A 17,993-nucleotide genomic window follows, 5' to 3' on the forward strand; every position below is an offset into this window, starting at 1 on the left:
CCAACTCCGGGCCTCTTTCCATATTGTCCTCCTGGAAGGAAGTCACAAAGTGCAGCAGTTATGCTCCACCTCCCTGAGCAGTTGTCCTTGAACATGTATGTCTTTTTTTTTTTTTTTTTTTTTCTTCACTAAGGCTGGTCCGAGTCAGGTTTTGAGGAACTCCTAACAGTTCCGACGAGTGTTCTCAGGCCTTGGGGTCCTTCTTGCTATTAGGACTGCTGTGGTGAGTTCAAGTTCTCTTGTTACTGAGGCCCTTATAACGAAGTCACCAGAGAGAGCTCTGAAGACAGATTAAGGAAGATGATATGTCTAGACCGATGAACTGGGCTCTAGTTTTTTCCAGGCATGCCTTTGGTGGTGATGGTGGGGTGGGCTGGGCGGGAGCAAGGAGTATCTCATGTATCAAATAAGAAATGTACTTGTGGGAGCCTGGACTGTCCACCATGGTCCATACAAGAACTTACTCTGTAAATTCAACCTGAACAGAAAACCGAGTACTACCCGATGTGTCTGTCTAGAAACCATAAAGATCCACACCGTGGGGAGCAGAGTTTCTAACAAATGAATGAAGTCTCATTCTGGCCCTGTGCTGGGATGATCTGAAGAAAACAGGTTGCTCTTTAAAAAAAAACAAAAAACAAAAAACAGGAGCTTTTGTTCTGAACTAGAAAAGATAGAGTTCTTTCCCTTCAGCAGCCGGCTTCTATTCACTGCCAGCTTTTTCTCCTGTGCAGGAAAATCAATAAAGACAATAAATAAATGGCAATCCCATTGAGGGCTGCTTACTAAGTGATTAAATGTTTCAAACCCCAAATACTTGCATGCTTCAGGGATACAAATCTGAATGAACATATGTAAATGGAATTAATGCTCAAATAATTTTCTAGTTACTTAGCACAAATGTGCAATTATTAATACTGCCATAATTTATGTTTGAATATTTATCCCCGTTTTCCTAAGCATAAAACCTTTAATCTACTTTTCTGACATAATTTGAAAATAGATATGGGAATCTTTTTAATCATCTTATGCTTTTTGTAGAGAAAAGAAGGAGACGGGGGGAAAAAAAAGCCTCAGGTAAGGTGGGATAATTTCTGATGTCTCCTACTCCCCCTACCAGAGAGGGAAGCAAATGGTTCTCCCAAATCTGTGATGAATTCGGTATGAGGATATCACTTTCCATTTTACTCTTTGTTGCAAGGACCCTGACCGTGCAAGGAAAGGTTTTTACCACAGCTTGAGAATTACGGTCCTTTAGATGCCACATGAGTGTTTTTCAAACTTTGATGTGGGACAGAAGAGCTTCCCTGCCCAATTTTGTCACCTACTTCCCTCTCCCTGCCATCCACACTGGGAAGGGAAGAAAGTAGATGCTGAGAAATGTCAGAGGACACGGAAAGAGCCTCTTAAATCTGCACCTTTGCTATGAGAAGAAGACAGGGGTCTGAATTCCAGTTTGGCCACTCCTGGCCACTCCCTCACTGGGTGATCTTGGAGAAAGAAGTTCTCTTTGAAACCCTGTCTCACTATCTGTTAAGGAAGGAGGGAAAGAAGGAGGAGAGAGGGCAAAGATGAAAGGACAGAAGAGGGGAAGAAAGGGAGGAGGGCCGTCTCTAAAGCTTCCTTCCAAACTTGAATCTATGGCTTTGAAATTCCAGATTCATCCATCCTTATCTGCTATACCTCCTACCTCTCTTCTGTCCTGCCAGCCTCACCCTCTCCCACCTCCTGGTGACATGATGACCATGGTCCTACTATCCAGGATGGTCCAGCAAGCTGGGATTAGTAGGCAGAGTTTTCACTGTCTACAAATCTCCAAAGTCCTGAGCACCAAGGGATTGGGGGACTGACTTGGGTTTGAGTGTCAATGACATAAATGTATTTCTAGTTTAATGGAGATGAAAGCATATGGTATCAGGGAATATAGTTGACATTGATTTTAATAATAGAAAATGGAGGACTAAGTCAGAAAAGTAAAACTACAAAAATTTGATTTGGTTATAAAAACTAAATAGTACAGTCATTTATGTGAAACCCTAATTTATATCTCATTACTACACAGAATCCTGTTATTTCTGAATATATATAAAATTAAATTGCATAAATCTTAAAAATATGTATTTATTATTTATTTTGAATTAAGCATTTCAATTACTTTGTTCAAAATACAAAAATTTCCATGTGTGTACAATGAAAAGTTTTCCACGGGCATCCAGTTTCCCACCTTACTTGTTGAGAATGTTTCCTACGTATCCTTGTTTATAAAAGTAAATACCTAGGGGAGCCTGGGTAGCTCAGTCAGTTAAGCAGCCGACTCTTGGTTTCAGCTCAGGTCATAGTCTCAAGGTCCTAGGATGGAGCCCTGTGTCATGCTCTGCACTCAGTGAGGAATCTGCTTAAGACTCCTCATCCCCTCCATACTTGCTCTAGCAATCTCTTTCTCATATAAATAAATAAAAGTAAATACATAGATTAAATATACAGATTATTTTTCCTTTTTATTTTTTTAAAAGATCTTATTTATTCATTCATGAGAGACACAGAGAGAGAGGCAGAGACATAGGCAGAGGGAGAAGCAGGCCCCCTGCGGGGAGCCCGATATAGAACTCGATCCCAGGACCCTGGGATCACGCCCTGAGCCGAAGGCAGATGCTCAACCGTTGAGCCACCCAGGTGGCCCTCTTCCTTCCTTTTCACACAAATGATGACCCACCATAAGTTGTAGAGATTTCATATAACTTAGAAAAGATCATCAGGTCACATAAGCTCAGCCCTCTTCATTGTCGCTCATTAACTTAAAAAAAAGTGAGCATATTTTGATTGTCACGGACTGTATTTCTTTATGTATATAATAAATACCATGTACAGAGCTTACAACATGCCAAGCATTGTTCTAAGGTCTGTATTAACTCATTTGATTCTCATCTATCCTGGGATCTTTTAAAAGAATCGTGAAAGAGGACTCAGTTTATTTAATCAGTAGTTCTCAAGTTAGTTGTACCACCCCCTAGGGTGCAATGAATGGGAAAGTCCTCCACAACAAAGCATCATCCTGCCCTCAGTATAACTTTGAAAGGTCTGATTTCACATCATCATCCAATCCTAGAACTTAACTCTGTTCAACATAAAAACACAAAATACTTTTTGGATGGTTTCCACATACATTGAAATTTCCCAAAGTGCAACAATGATGTAAATTAAGGGACGACAGCTTTTTTGGTTTCATTGGGCATTTTATCATGGGTTCTTCACTATTTCAGAAAGTCATATTGCTGACAGCAATTCTTCTTGTGGGATTTGAGTTTTCACTACAACACACCTGTATAAGAACAGACCATGCCCCTGCTAATTCATCAGTCTACATCATCAAGAGGCTCAGACTCACTAAACTATGTCTAACTATGAATTTGAATCAAGAGACCTAGAGATGGATGTTAGGTGTGCTTTCAGACACCTGTAAAACTCTGTCAACCTAACAGACCACGATCAATACTAAAAATGAGAATCACCTGAGAACTCCAGAATGTGCGTGGCTGGTACCTTAAGACTGTCTATCCTGCCTTGTTCCCGATGTGCAAGGAACAAGAGGCTTACTTCTCAGCAAGTGGGAGCCTGGGGCTTGGCACAGGCAGGACTTCTGAAGTGTGGGAGTCTGTATCTTAGTCAAGAGCTGGCCCAGGAAAAACGAAGGACCCAAACATCCAAAACAGGTGAGATGGTGAAGAGGGTCTCGACCATGAAATCAGGAAGCTGATCCTGAAAGATTCTCAGAGAGTGAGGGCAGTGGGACCTTTGTGATAACCTGAAGGGGAGCTGGGGAAAAAGAGGAAGCTACAAGGATCACGGGATGGTTTCCACCCTAGAACCAGTCTGGGATACCAGCCAACCACAAGGAATGCAGCAACTCTAACTAGCTAACACCAAGGTAAAAGACTCAAAGACTTTACAATCTGGTTTTGTAGATGTGATGGTGACTCTGTTATCCTCCTCCACGTAAGGATACTGCTGCTTGGATTGGAGGAAGCAACGGTGATAAAGGAAACAACAGTTTAGTATAAACAGACTTAGACAACATGTTTATTGATTCTTTAGGGATTTAAACGTAGGACAGGCCATTTAGCCAGTATTGGGTGTATGTTTTTGATAAAGGTAACCTAAAGACGCTTAGTGTGAGAATGAAGACAGATCAGCTTCTCTGTTTTGTGTCAGGTGGGGAGGACTGGATGAGGAAAGGACTGGATGAGGAGAGAATGAGAGAATGGAGAAGGATCACGAGCACGAGCATTTTAAGGAGCAACTTTGTAGTAGCTTATTATGCAGCTAATGTTTTGCTTGATGAAAGTTAAAGAAAAATACATCATTAAACTTAACTTTTCGTAAATTGTGAGTACCACTGGTGTCAACAGTGTTTGCTTTCAAGACATTGTTTTCAACTAAACAGGTTATACAATCCCCCATCCAACCTTCCATCTTCCCTTATTTCTTAGTTTCTCCATTTCTATTATAACATCATTGACCATGCTTTCTATCTTGCCTACATCGATTTGGTGTCAAGTTCCAAAACACCTTCCTTTGAGTCTATTTATTCTTTCCTTGATGTCCTCACTGCTTTATTTCTAATGTAGAGCCTGGTTGCTCTTTTTCCTTTTTCATCTTCCATCTGAACATTGTTGACATTTGGGGAGGGGCGCAGGCAGAGAGAGAGAGAGAGAGAGAGAGAGAATCTTGTGCAGGTTCCATACCCAGTGTGAAGCCCAACGCGGGGGGGGGGGGGGGGGGCTTGATCTCATGACCCTGAGATCATGACCTGAGCTGAAATCAAGAGTCGGATACTTAACTGACTGCACCCCCCAGGTGTCCTGGAAAACTGCTGACTTGTTAATCTTCCCCATCGTTCATCAGTTGTTCTTCCACTCAAATATTTCATGTACGCTATCAGGATGAGACTTTCTGCTGCTTCTCAACTTCTCCTAAAATCCATTCCTACATGTTTTTTCACATTCACTTCTATCCTTTACTCCCCTGTCAATCCACTGCTAAGTCCTCCTGATGCTGCCACTGAGATTGCTTTTGAGTCCACTCACTTTCCTCCAATCTCTCTGTTATTACTCTAGTCCAGCCCTCACCTGTGTCTGTCTCCCAACTGGTTCCATCATTCCTCATGTCCCTCTCCTGTCCATCCTCAATGTTTGGTAAAAGTGAATTTTTAAAAATGTACATTAGATCACATCCTCTTGCTTAAAATCATTCACTGGTTTTCTACCGGACTTAAAAACAAAACAAAATGTAACTCCTTGACATGAGCTATAAGGCCCTGCACCATCTGTCTCCTGCTTAGCTCTCACGCCTCAAATTGTGCTACTCTCTCACTCACCATTTTCCAGTTATATAAGCAACCATAACTCTATCTGTATGCCCCATCGTGTTCCAAGCTTTCTTCCACTTGTGCCTTTACCAGGCTATTTTTCCTCAGCCCCTACCTTTCACCTTTCACCCAGAAAATGCCTTCTCATCCCACAGGTCTCGGCTTCCAGGATAGCATTGTTAGAAATATAAACATTCTCAAGGAAATTAACTAAAACAGGATCTTCATGAAACTTAAGACCAATAGTGAGATGATAAAGCACAAGAATAATATGGAGAGATAGCTGGGGAAATAGGAAATTGAGGGTAAAATGAATCCAAATGCAGAACTAATTGATCCATTACAAACAAGGAGAAGAGAATTTGGCTTTGTAGAGACTGAGTCAGAGACACGGAGAAGAGATTTGAGAAAGCTGAACAAAATACAGAATGAATCAACACTGAAAGGAGGTATGATGATGCATATGGAGGGCAGACAGCAGAGATCGATATTCAAATAACTAACATCCAAAAACAGAGAACATATCAAAAGGAACAGAAAAATATATTCAAAAGATAATAGAAAAAAACTTTTCTGGCATGAAAAAAACTGCATCTGCCTATATTAGGCTCTCCAGAGAAACATGATATATAGGGATATATATATGAGAGTTATTATAGCAATCAGCCCACATGGTTACAGAGGCTGAGAAGTCCTGGGATCTGCTGTCTGCAAGCTGGAGAACCAGGAGAGCTGGTGGTGTAATTCAGTCTGCATCCAAAGGCCTAAGAATCAGAGGACCACAGGTGTTAAGTCCCAGTCTGAGTCAGAAGGCCCCAAAACCAAGAGCATTGATGTCCAAAGGCAGGAGAAAGTGGATGTCCCAGATCAAGCAAAGAGCAAATTTGCCCATCCCATCTTCCACATTTTTATTCTCCTCAGCTCCTCAACAGATCAAGTGATGCCCACTGGCATCAGTTAAGGGCAATCTTCTTTACCCACTAAACTGATTTAAATGCTAATCTCATCCAGAAAAACCTCACATACACATCTAGATATAATGTTTTACCAGCTCTCTGGGCATCCGTAGCCCAGATAAGCTGACACATAAAAGTAACCATCACACTTCCCATCACACAGGCTCGCCAAATTCAACACATGAAAAATGATCAAAACAGGAAGATATATCTTGGTAATTTTATTGAACTGTAGAAATAAAGACAACTGCACACAGCTGCGAAGATAGGACAAGTCTCTTTGAATGGGAAAAATGAAAAGACATTCACAAGTGTGCAAGGACTAAAGGGACATATTGCTCTTATATGTGAATCAGAAAAGTCTTAATGAAGCAATCTAAGGAGCTCAGAGAGGATATAAAACAGGAAAGTTATTGTTCTAAAGAATTAGAGATGAATACTGAATCCACATAAATAAAGGTAAAGAAGTATGGTGGTTATGTTATTCAAAACAGAATGCAAATTTATATGCAAACATTTTAAAATTTTTAATGAAAATAATTTTAAAATTAACAAAACTTGTTACTACAAAGGGAATGTAAATGTTTTGTGCAAAAATAAAAACATAATGATAACAGATTAGGATATATATATATATATTATATATATATATATGTACACCAATTAAATACACCAGAATATACCAATTAAAATTAGGAAGAAAAAGAGTGAAGAAAGAAAAAGAAATGTAAAGATCCTAATTTCCTCATAATGTTTAATTTCCTAAATTGATAAATGAGGGAAATTTTCAGAATATTGTTTAAAGTTATAAAGGTAGCCATGAGTTGGAAATTAAAACAGTCTCTATCTTCCATTTGCCTCCCAGGACAATAAACCTTCAAAATCAAGCCAAAATATATAGTGAAAGAAAGAACACACACAAAGTCAAGAAAACAAAACACCCAAAAATTACTACATAGAATTACAAAGTTGAAATGAAATACAGCCACTACAAAAATCAATGCAAATGAGATCAAAGACTAAAGTCATCTACTTGCTCTTAGGGACAAACTTTGAAAGTAAAAGAATGACCCAGGATATAGCAGGCAGCCACAAATAAAAAGCATGATTTGCAATTTGAATATTAGACACAGCTGGATTCAGGGGGGAAAGCATTATAATGCTGAGGTATAAAATTCATAATTAAACTGCATGTTTCATTCATCTTTATACACCAAACAATATAGCATATCAAGGCAGATAAAAAGTAAAAATGGCAGGAAAATAAAAGGATAAAGTATTTGAAACACAATAGTAAGAGGAGACTTTAAAACACTTCTCTTAATCACTAATGACTTCCATAGACTAACAATAAGTAAAGAATAGACAAAAATATCCCACTAGATCTGATTAATATAATTAATAGCAATTTCTTTTCAAGTGTTCATCTATTTTGCAAAAATTGGATAACAAATAAAACCTCAGTCAATTCTCAGAAAATATAAATGGTACAGGTTTTCTGACCACAATTCAATAAAACTAAAATTAAATAGCGAAGAAGAAAACATAAAAATAAAAAATCCCCACTAGTAGTAAATGCACAGACATCTCCCAAACTACTCTTAAGCCAAGAAAGAAATTGAAACCATAAGCCTAGAGTAGCTACAAATGATAACAAAAATAATACACATTAAATCCTAAAGCTGTACTCAAGATGAAAATATCAGTTTTAAATTTTCACTAACAATCATTCAAGAATGAAACAAATGAATTTGACACCAAAATCATTATTTAGATAAATAACACTAAAATAAACACCAAAAAAGGAATTAATAAAGAAAAATGCAGATATAAGTGAATAAGCATACAAAACTGGCAGACTTGATACATAGAATCAAGAGCTGTTAAGGGAAAAGCAATAAAGACCCAGAGTAAAATAAACTATGTGCTAGACTAATCAAGAAAAAAGTGAGAAAGCATGAAAACACAAAATTAGAAACAAGAATAGGGGGGAAAAAAACCCATAGATACAAAGGGAGTTTAGGGAATTCAAAACAGTATGTTGCATGACTCCAGCTAATACGTTGGAAAACCTGGCTGAAAAGTCAATTATTACATTTCCACTCCCCAGCTTCCCAGCCTCCCCTGCTAAAGGGGTATCTGTTGGGGGGGGGGCTGTTGGGAAAGGGCATTTCCGCTAAAGAACAAACAAGGGTGCACTGGCTTCTCCTGTTCTCATAAAGCTGCTGCGGTCTCCCTGCAGCCATAAGGAAAAAGCAAAGGCTTACAGACATAGGCATGGTTGAAATGCAGAATGAACGAACACCCTCTGTTACTGAGAAAAAGGAATGTTTTATATAAATCTTTATTACTAAAGTTTTCTGTTATTTGCAATGAAATGTATTTCTTGGCAGGAGCATATACTTTGTTACTGGGACAAAGAAAACACCTCACATTTATTTTAAGAACAGGCACAAAGCAAGGATGGCACTATCACTACTCTCATTTATCATTATGCTGGAAGTGTTAGCCAATACAAATAGACAAGAGAACCAAATAAGAAATAGAAACAGTAAAAAGAAGAAGGCAGGTTATCATCATTTTCGATGCTATGACTGATGGAGTCCCCAAATGAATGAACTAAAAACCATTATTAAAAATATAACTTAATGAGGTGGCTGGCTACAAAATTAGTATGCAAAAATAAATGGGCTTTACTATATAATCACTAATTAGAGAATATAATGGAAAAAAGATCCCATTTATAAAAGCAAATAATTGATAAAATAACTAGGAACACGTCTGGAAAAGTGAGACTTAAAACTCTCAAAATCTATTTGTTCTTCGAAAGTAATGACTAATATTATAATGTTAGTTTTTCCCTCTTTGAATTATAAACTCAATACACTCTTAACAAAAGAAAGCTGATGAAAGCAATATTAAAGTAAACCAAATGAAAATCATGAAGAAAAACACTAAATGGAACAAAGAGGGCTACTTGATCTTGATAAAGAAGCAACCTACTGAGAAGATAAAATAGTTATAAATTTTAATGTAATGAATTGTGCAGTGCAAAAATTGTTAGAAAAATCAGAATAATATTAATAAAAAGAAAATAGACAATGTAGCACAATTCTCTCAGAAAGGAACAGATAAATGAAGACATGAGGATCTGAAAGCCATAATGAACAATCTTAATTTAGTAGGTATATGCAGAAATGTACGCCCAACAAATGGAAAATAGCCCTTCTAAAGACCGCTTAGCATTTCAAAATGTTTATATATACACACTGGTATATATATATAAATATATATATATACCATAAAGAATTCTTAGTTTGTAAAAGTAGAAATCATAAATACCACTTCCTTTGATTATAATTCAATTAAACTAGAAATTAATAATTCTAAAAGCTTGGGCATTTACAAATTCTCTTCTAGATAACATGCATCAAAAAAAAAATATTAGGGGCACCTGGGTGGCTGAGTCAGTTAAGCTTCTGTTTTCAGCTCAAGTCATGATCCCGGCGTCCTGGAATAGAATCTCATGTCAGGCTTCCCGCTGAGCAGGGAGCCTGCTTCTCCCTCTCCCCCCACTGCTCGTGCTCTCACTATCTCTCTTTCAAATAAATAAATTTTTAAAAATCTTTAAAAAGAAAAGAAAAATTATAGGATATTTAGAAACTGATAAAAATCGAGGGACTACAACTCAAAGTTATTGAGATGCGGTCAAAATAACATTAAAAAAATGTATTGCCTTAAGTGCGTTTATTGGAAAGCAATGAAGACTAAAAATTAAATAATTAAGCATTCGATTCAAGAAGTTTAGAGAAAGAATAATAGCCTACAAGGAAAGGCTGATTTATTCATATCTCATCTCTAGAATAAAATCAGAAATTACTGCAATAGAGAGCAAAATGGTAAACCTGATCAGCATAATCAATAGTGGCTTCTTTTAAAATAGCCGATAAAATAGACAAATCTCTGGTAATTCTAACCATGAAAAAAATGGAGAAAACATACATAAAAATATTAGAAAAGACATATGAGGCATCATCAAAGTCATGGGAAAAATTTAATAAGAAAATTTGCATACTCTCTCTCCTACGAAGATGTTTTAATAAATCTTATAAATTACATTAAGAGAAGTGTAACCATCGCCAGGCAGAGGAGGATATTGTGGTGGCTGTCATTGCCCACATGTGGCAGACCTTAGCTTTGCTTGGAAGCGCAGTCTGCATTCCATTTTCACCTCAATAAAGTCATTTCTACTGATAAAAACACAAGCATTTGAATTTCCCACTTAAATTTAGACCCTATCAGGTAGCATAAAACATTTCAAAACTGATCACACCAACATGAAACACAGAGGGAATGAGGCCTGTGTTTAAGACCAGCTCCTAAGTCTAAGGAAGCCAATGGCCTGCCTCCTCCATCCCACTGCAGGGACTGAAAGAGAGACATGCCAAGAGCAGTGAAAAGGACCCTATCTTTGTTTCCTAGAAGAGTCCACTGAAGAGTTGGAAATTTCTTGCTATGAAAATAACATGGTTGACATAGCCAAGGGCAGATATCAAAAGAAAATTGGAAGAGAAACACTCTGGTAGCAACAAACATGCCAGAGCCCACATTTTGGTTTCCAATTCCATTCTCCAATGAAAGGAACCAGGACTTCTTAGAGAAATGGCTGATTCCAGGACTGCAGCAAAAAATATAAAAGATGAGTCAGGAGCATCTGGTAGGGCCAATATATATATATATATATTTAACATCCCGAACTATGAGGATATGTCAGAGACACAGGAACCAAATTGCTAAGGTTCTTTTCTCACTCTTATATTCTGTATTTATTAGCAAAATGAAAATTTCTCTAACAAAAAAAGGGCAACCAACTTGATTGATAAGCCAGCTGAATGAGTGCAGTGCCATAAGCAATCTCAAATTTTTAGCCAGAGTCCTAGTTCCTTCATAAGGAACAATAAGAAATGGGAATAAGAGAAAAGATCCACAGAAAACCATCAAAACGTCTCCCACAAACTTCTCTAGTCCTTCATTCTCCTAGCAGCCTGATGGTGGCATCAGCCAGGGACAGTGAGTGGTAAATAGGCAGCTTTGGATTGGAAGCTGCCATTCCAGTGGGAAACGTGGTGGGAGCACTGAACAAATGGAACATTTGTGAAGTGAAGAAAGCCCACCCCCTGTGTGGAACACTGATGGCAACTATGATGTAATGAAGGAACACTGGATTTGAGAGTTCTGAAATTTGGGTTGGGTATATCCATGGAGATTGAGTTAGAGAATTTGTGAGTTACTTTGAGCCTCATTTTCTTCCTCTGAAAGATGAGATTAATGATACCTATTTCATAGGGTTGTGGTGAAAGATCAAGATTTTTTAAAGAATTTATTTGAGAGAGAGAGACACCATGAGAGCAGTGGGGAGGGGGGAGAAGAAGGGAGTAGGGGCAGAGGGAGAGGGAGAGAGAAACTGAAGCAGACTCCACACTGACCATGGAGCCTGATGCCCATGGGGCTCAATTTAGGCTGCATCTCACGACCCTGAGATCACCACCTGAGCGGGAACCAAGAGTTGGATGCTTAACAGACTGCACTATCTGGGGGCCCCTGAAAGATCACATTTAAACATGTGTATAGAGGGGCACCTGGCTGAGTTGGTAAAGTGTGTGACTCTTGAACTTGGGGTCATGGGTTTGAGCCCCATGTTGGGTGTAGAGGTTTCTTAAAAAATAAGTAAAATAAACATGTGTATGGGACACCATATATAGTAAGACTGTGGATGTATAAATTGTTATGATACTACTTGTGGAATATGTAAACCAGTAGAAGGTAGGAGTAGGACCGTAACTCTCAGCTCATGAATGCAACGCACCATGACAGGACTAGGGTTGCCGGATGAAATACAGGATGCCTAGTTAAATGTGAATTTCAGATAACAATAAAAAATTTTCTAGTATAAGTAAGTTCCATGATAACCGAGCACAAGTTAACATTTAATATCAACTATTTCCTATTGTTCTCTCATTTCAAATAAGTCAGGTACATCTCCCCAACTTTTTTGAAAGCTCTGTGGGAACACATATATCATATCATATACTTATCTTGGATAACAGGTATGATTACCTATTATCCAGGTATGCTCCAGGATGCTCAAGCACTGTTACGCTTATAACAGATACTAATAAACGATGATGACAGCAAAGATTTGGTTGGGGTGTCATTAGTCCCCTCTAATATGATCAGGGCTTGAATGAACTTGCTATTATCTATAGGGTCCTCTCATTTGGCTGCCCTGGGAACCTATGAAACAGTTCAGACACTTGCCCATTTCTAGAAGTTAAGGAAATAAGGTCCCAGAAACCTAGGATGACACTAGTGGAGATAAGCTCATTCCTATGTGCTCTCACACCACAAAACTCGGGTGCTTAAATCACCTGCACTTGGCTTAAAACCTTAAATTCCTCCTACACTCTGCTTGAGTGTTGCTACATGGCTATGACTCACTAAAAGGTAAACAGAAATCTTTAGAGTCTATTTGATTTCTCAAAAAAGAAGAAAGACAATTTGCACTTTTAAACATGGAAACTAACTCAGGTTTTCCCGGGTTTTAGGCAACCAGATTTTGAAAAGACGACAGCATTTCTAAAACACTGGTCTCTGTCATTCTTTCTTACTTGGCTCCTTCTTGCTAAACTTTTCAATGAGGTTTTGGATCTGCCACAAATATCCCTAAGTTAAAAGAACATATTAAGTCAGTGCTTGGTTAGAAGAAGAGAAAAAAACCCAAAGAATGTAAGACTCACTCTACCCATATAGACAAGATGATAATCTAGATGCACTATGCATAATGTGTGGTGTATTTTTTTTTCGAGGGAAGATACAGAACTTTCTCAGAATTCTTTGGTGAAATATACACTTGAATCACACACAAAAAAAGAAAATGTGACAAGGAAATACTTTGCATACTGAGTTGTGACCATGGTTATGTAGGAGCGTACATCATTTCCAATTAAACAAAGAAAGAGGCAGTAGAAAACACTTTTTTTAAAACCATGAAGTCTCTTTGAAAGAAAAGTAGAATTTGCACTCTACCTTATTCATTAAAGTTAGAAGCTGCCATCCCTTTAATGAGCAGCCTGCGGGTGGAGAAAGTGTCTTGAATAGCTATATTCCAAGGAGTACTTGGCATCATCACTGAAACATAATGTGGGACTGCAATTGTGTGGGGTTTTTTCCCCAGTGAATAGGAAGTGATCAAAGATAACATTGCCTGAGAAAGAATTAAAATAGTGTAACATTGCATCAAGTTATAGCCAATGCCAATCATTATATGGATGAATGAACAAGATCCTTTAAATAATGGTATAGACGTGCTGTGGCATTCAAAATATAATGACCAACTTCAGTGGGGTTCAAATAAAAATGCAAAAGCATGTGCCCACTCATCTGGCCAGAACAGTGAAGTATAAGCACGTCTCTTTAAATAGATCTGTGAGCCACATCCTTCATTTACATCATCTATAAAACACTGGACTATAGGAAGTAAATTAATTCCAAAAGGCTGCCTTAGGAATTTTATCTTAGCAATGGGAAATGCTATCTGCGGGGATACTAGGAAAATTGGAGGCACGATTAAAAAAATAAAGTATAAAGGACTTCTGTAATTACAACGTGATCACCTTTCCCTCTGTAAAAGGACAGGAAAGGAAAGGCACAATACAGGAATTGAAGTCATCATTGTGTAGATGAGAGTTCCTGGCATATAATGCTAGACAGAGCTATTTACTGGAAAAAGTGTTGGTTTATTTACATGCTAAACAGCACCACCTTCGAGCTTCGGCCCACTGACAAATAACAGCACAGCGAGGGAGAGAAAGAAAAGGCAATCTTCCTTATTCCAGAGAGAATCAGAACAAGACTGACAGGGGTTGTCACAAATCCAAACATCTTGACCCCATCATTATAAAATGGAGTGCCCAGCCTCTCCAAACATCTCCAAAGAGATAAGCTTTGCTTTCTCCGGAACGAGAATCCCAGCAAGGAAACTTGACTCTGCATCCAGAAGGAGGGATGACGGGCAGGGGGGAAATTATCGATACTTGCCTTCCTCTTGGAAATCTCTGCAGCACAACTCTCGAAAGATGGGAAAAATAAAATTTAGCCTTTGTCGGAGGACTCCTAACCCGGGCCACACGACGCCCTTGTGCACTGGGTAAAAACAAAGGTGAAAAATATCTGATCTGATGAACAAAGACTGGCCGATGAACGGAGTGAGTCATTTTAATACCGTACACAGGAGATCCAAATAAAGAGACCAAAGGAAGCCAGGGAGCCTAATGCACCCACAATTGCAAGTGCTCCCCAGGGAGTAACAAGACTAAAATTGGAAGATTTTGCTCAGAGAGATACCGCCACTGATTCTAATCCAGTTGTCTATGCTAATCAAGGCACAGCCTCTGAGCTTCTCTAAAAGTTTTCACTTCTTTGATTTAGAAAATAATGCTTGTACTTGCAGTTGGTATATATAAATTCTGACAGATACTAAGAGAGGAAATGAGGGCACTGAGTAGGGAAACAAATAAAATGTATGGGATGTGGTTCTCGGCTTGCCCATCCCATGCTGTGCAAGCTTTGGCAAATCATTTCATTCCTGGGCAAGCGTTTCTGAATTGTGTTTACCTTATCCTAAATATTTAACAGTAACACACTCCACCTTCCTCCCCAACTGCCACCTCTCTTAAAAAAAAAAAAAAAAAAAAACCGAGATGGGGGTTCAGCAAAAATTCACTAAGAAACGGTATTGACAAGATACCCATATTTTTCTTCCTTCATTTGACGTTTAGTTGACTGGGATGAAGCACATCAGGAAGTCATCCGTGTACCATCTACACATATTACTTTAAAATTTATTAACAAGCCTACAGTTAATTAGACAGAGACGAAAAATAAATGTCTCCAGGATTCGGCGTGAATTTCGGTTTAGGCGGCGCAGGAACGAGAGGCTCACGGGGAAGGCCGCTTGGGAAGCGGTGATGAAAACGGCGGGAAAGGGGACGGGAGCATCAGCTCCCCAGGAGTCGGCCGCCTTTCCCTCCCGGAGCCCCGTGAGTCGGGGCGTTCAGTGCGGCCCTCACAGGTGGCGGCGCCCCCAAGGCCTGGGACTAGGCCTGCAGCTTCCGGCCACCGTCCGCCGTCGCTGCCCAGAAGCCACAGGCCAATTCCCCGCCGTCGCCCGGGGATCCCTGCCGGGTGGGCTGTGCTCCACGGGTCCCTACCCGGCGGGCTCTGTCCCGAGGCCCCTACCGGGCAGGCTTTGCTCCGCGGGTCTCTACCCAGCGGGCTTTGCCCCGAGGCCCCTACCAGGCAGGCTTTGCTCCGCGGGTCCCTACCCCGTGGGCTTTGCCCCGAGGCCCCTACCCGGCAGGCTTTGCTCCGCGGGTCTCTACCCAGCGGACTTTGCCCCGAGGCCCCTACCAGGCAGGCTTTGCTCCGTGGGTCCCTACCCTGTGGGCTTTGCCCCGAGGCCCCTACCCGGCAGGCTTTGCTCCACGGGTCCCTACCCCATGGGCTTTGCCCCGAGGCCCCTACCCGGCAGGCTTTGCTCCACCGGTCTCTACCCAGCGGGCTTTGCCCCGAGGTCCCTACCCGGCCGGCTTTGCCCCGAGGCCCCTACCAGGCAGGCTTTGCTCCACAGGTCCCTACCCTGTGGGCTTTGCTCCGCGGGTCCCTACCCAGAGGGCTTTGCCCTGAGGTCCCTACCCGGCAGGCTTTGCTCCGCGGGTCCCTACCCTGTGGGCTTTGTCCTAAGGCCCCTACCTGGCAGGCTTTGCTCCACGGGTCCCTACCCCGTGGGCTTTGCCCCGAGGCCCCTACCTGCCGGCTCTGCCCCTGTAGGCCCCTGCCCGCGGCTCTGCCCCCCGTGGGACCCCACCCGGCAGGCCCTGCCCAGCAGCCGCGGCCCATCCCGCTGCCTGGCACCGCTACCCAGGGGTTGCTGCCCGCCGCCGTGATCCCGCGGCCACGCCGTCCGCGACCCAGTTGGCGGCCCCGGGCGCCCCCGCCGCGCTCCCGCGGAGGAGCTGGCCGCTGCCGCCGTTCCCTCCCGGCCCCAGGAGCGCGGGGGAGCTGGGGGGCCCGGCTGCGCTTCGCGGGCTTCGGCCTCGGATGTGTGGCGAGGCGCCCGGGACTTGGGGGGGACTTGACGCTGAGCTGAGCACAGCCGCCCGCCCGGACCCTTGTCCGAGGCGCCAGCTTGTTCGAGGCCTCAGCACGTTCTGGAATCCTGGAAGGGCAAAGAGATTCGGAGTCTGCTTTATTTACGGCAGCGCCCCTCGCTCTGCGGTGGGAAGACTTCTCGAAGACCCTGATTTGTGGATTAGTTAGACGCCCGGGTGTGCGCGTGGCCCCGCGGCGGCCCCTACGGGCAGGTGTGAGAGGACGCCCGGCCCGGCCGTGCTGGGTGATGGACAGGACGCGCCTCTCACTGTCCGCGGGCCCGGGGCTTTGTCACTGGGGTCAGCGGCGTCTGCCTGGAGAGCCTGGGGTGCAGAAGGCCCAGGAGCAGCTGCGGAGGACGGGGAGGAAGGAGGACGGCAGGGGCGGACAGGTCTGTTCTGCGAGCGGCCCTGCGGCCTCTTCTCCCGGCTGCATGGCCCGGGAGTCCTGGGGGGCTGGAGTTGCTGTGCGTCTTCAGAACTTGGACTTTGGGGGATCCCTGGGTGGCTCAGCGGTTTAGCGCCTGCCTTCGGCCCAGGGCGCGATCCTGGAGTCCCGGGATCGAGTCCCACCTCGGGCTCCCTGTGTGGAGCTTGCTTCTCCCTCTGCCTGTGTCTCTGCCCCCCCCCCAATAAATAAGTAAATAAGTAAATAAGTAAGTAAGTAAGTGAGTAAATCTTAAAAAAAAAAAAAAAGGAACTTGGGACTTTGGCAGACCCGCCCTGGCAGAGAGATGGCCTGCTTCGCTGGCCGTTTCCTCAACAGGTTCCTGCTGTGGAAGTGTCTGCGGAGAATGGGTGACTTGGGTTTCAGAATCCGAGGCCACTCGAGGCACCTCACATTTCCAAACCCTATGAATGAGGCCGCCAGACAGGCTGCAGGCTGCAGGGGCAGAAAGACTTCCGTGAAGAAATCAACAGAAACTGGATTTGTTCCTTTAATGAAATTTCAAACTTGGTGCTTGGTGCCAGACCTCAGTACAGAGCATGGCCTGGAAGTGTGTCCTAGAATGGCCTAAAGAGAGAAGAAGAGGTTTAGGGCAAAAGGTGGCAGTTCCATTCTTGGAAACGAAATTTCATCTTGGAAGCTTAAAATTCCAAGCTTATCGCCGTATCTCCAGCACTGATTGATAATGCAGGTAAAGGGATGACTTTATCATTTTATCGCTGAAAGAGAATAACTTTGCATCACTTATATACCTTAGTTGGGTAAGGTCATTTTTTTGTGGGTTTTTTTTTTTTTTCTTTTGGAAGGCATTTAACAACAAAAGATTTTTTTAGAGCAAGAGAACCTGCCCGCAGGCCTGGGTGTGAGGGGGGAGGGGCAAGAGAAAGAGGGATGGGGAAAGTCTTAAGCAGACTCCCCCACTGAGCACAGAGCCAGATTTGGGGGGCGGCACACCATCTCACCACATTGAGATGCCCCTAGAAGGCATTTTGGATGAAAAAAAAAATCAGAACTCC

At 42.0% G+C, this 17,993-nt stretch overlaps 2 long non-coding RNA genes across 2 annotated transcripts in view; one reads left to right on the top strand and one right to left on the bottom strand.

The window, feature by feature from the left end:
* Positions 1–16,189, bottom strand: part of LOC112672481 (uncharacterized) — a 33,729-nt gene extending 17,540 nt beyond the window's left edge. Inside the window, exon 1 of the long non-coding RNA XR_007406773.1 lies at positions 16,132–16,189. This is a non-coding gene — a long non-coding RNA (uncharacterized LOC112672481). The remainder of the gene's footprint in view (positions 1–16,131) is intronic.
* A 267-nt stretch (positions 16,190–16,456) lies between these two features.
* The window catches only part of LOC112672480 (uncharacterized), a 32,797-nt gene continuing 31,260 nt past the window's right edge, over positions 16,457–17,993 (top strand). The window contains exon 1 of the long non-coding RNA XR_003144303.3: positions 16,457–16,921. This is a non-coding gene — a long non-coding RNA (uncharacterized LOC112672480). The remainder of the gene's footprint in view (positions 16,922–17,993) is intronic.

The sequence above is a fragment of the Canis lupus genome, chromosome 28, assembly GCF_003254725.2.
Source record: "Canis lupus dingo isolate Sandy chromosome 28, ASM325472v2, whole genome shotgun sequence".
Lineage (NCBI taxonomy): Eukaryota > Metazoa > Chordata > Mammalia > Carnivora > Canidae > Canis > Canis lupus.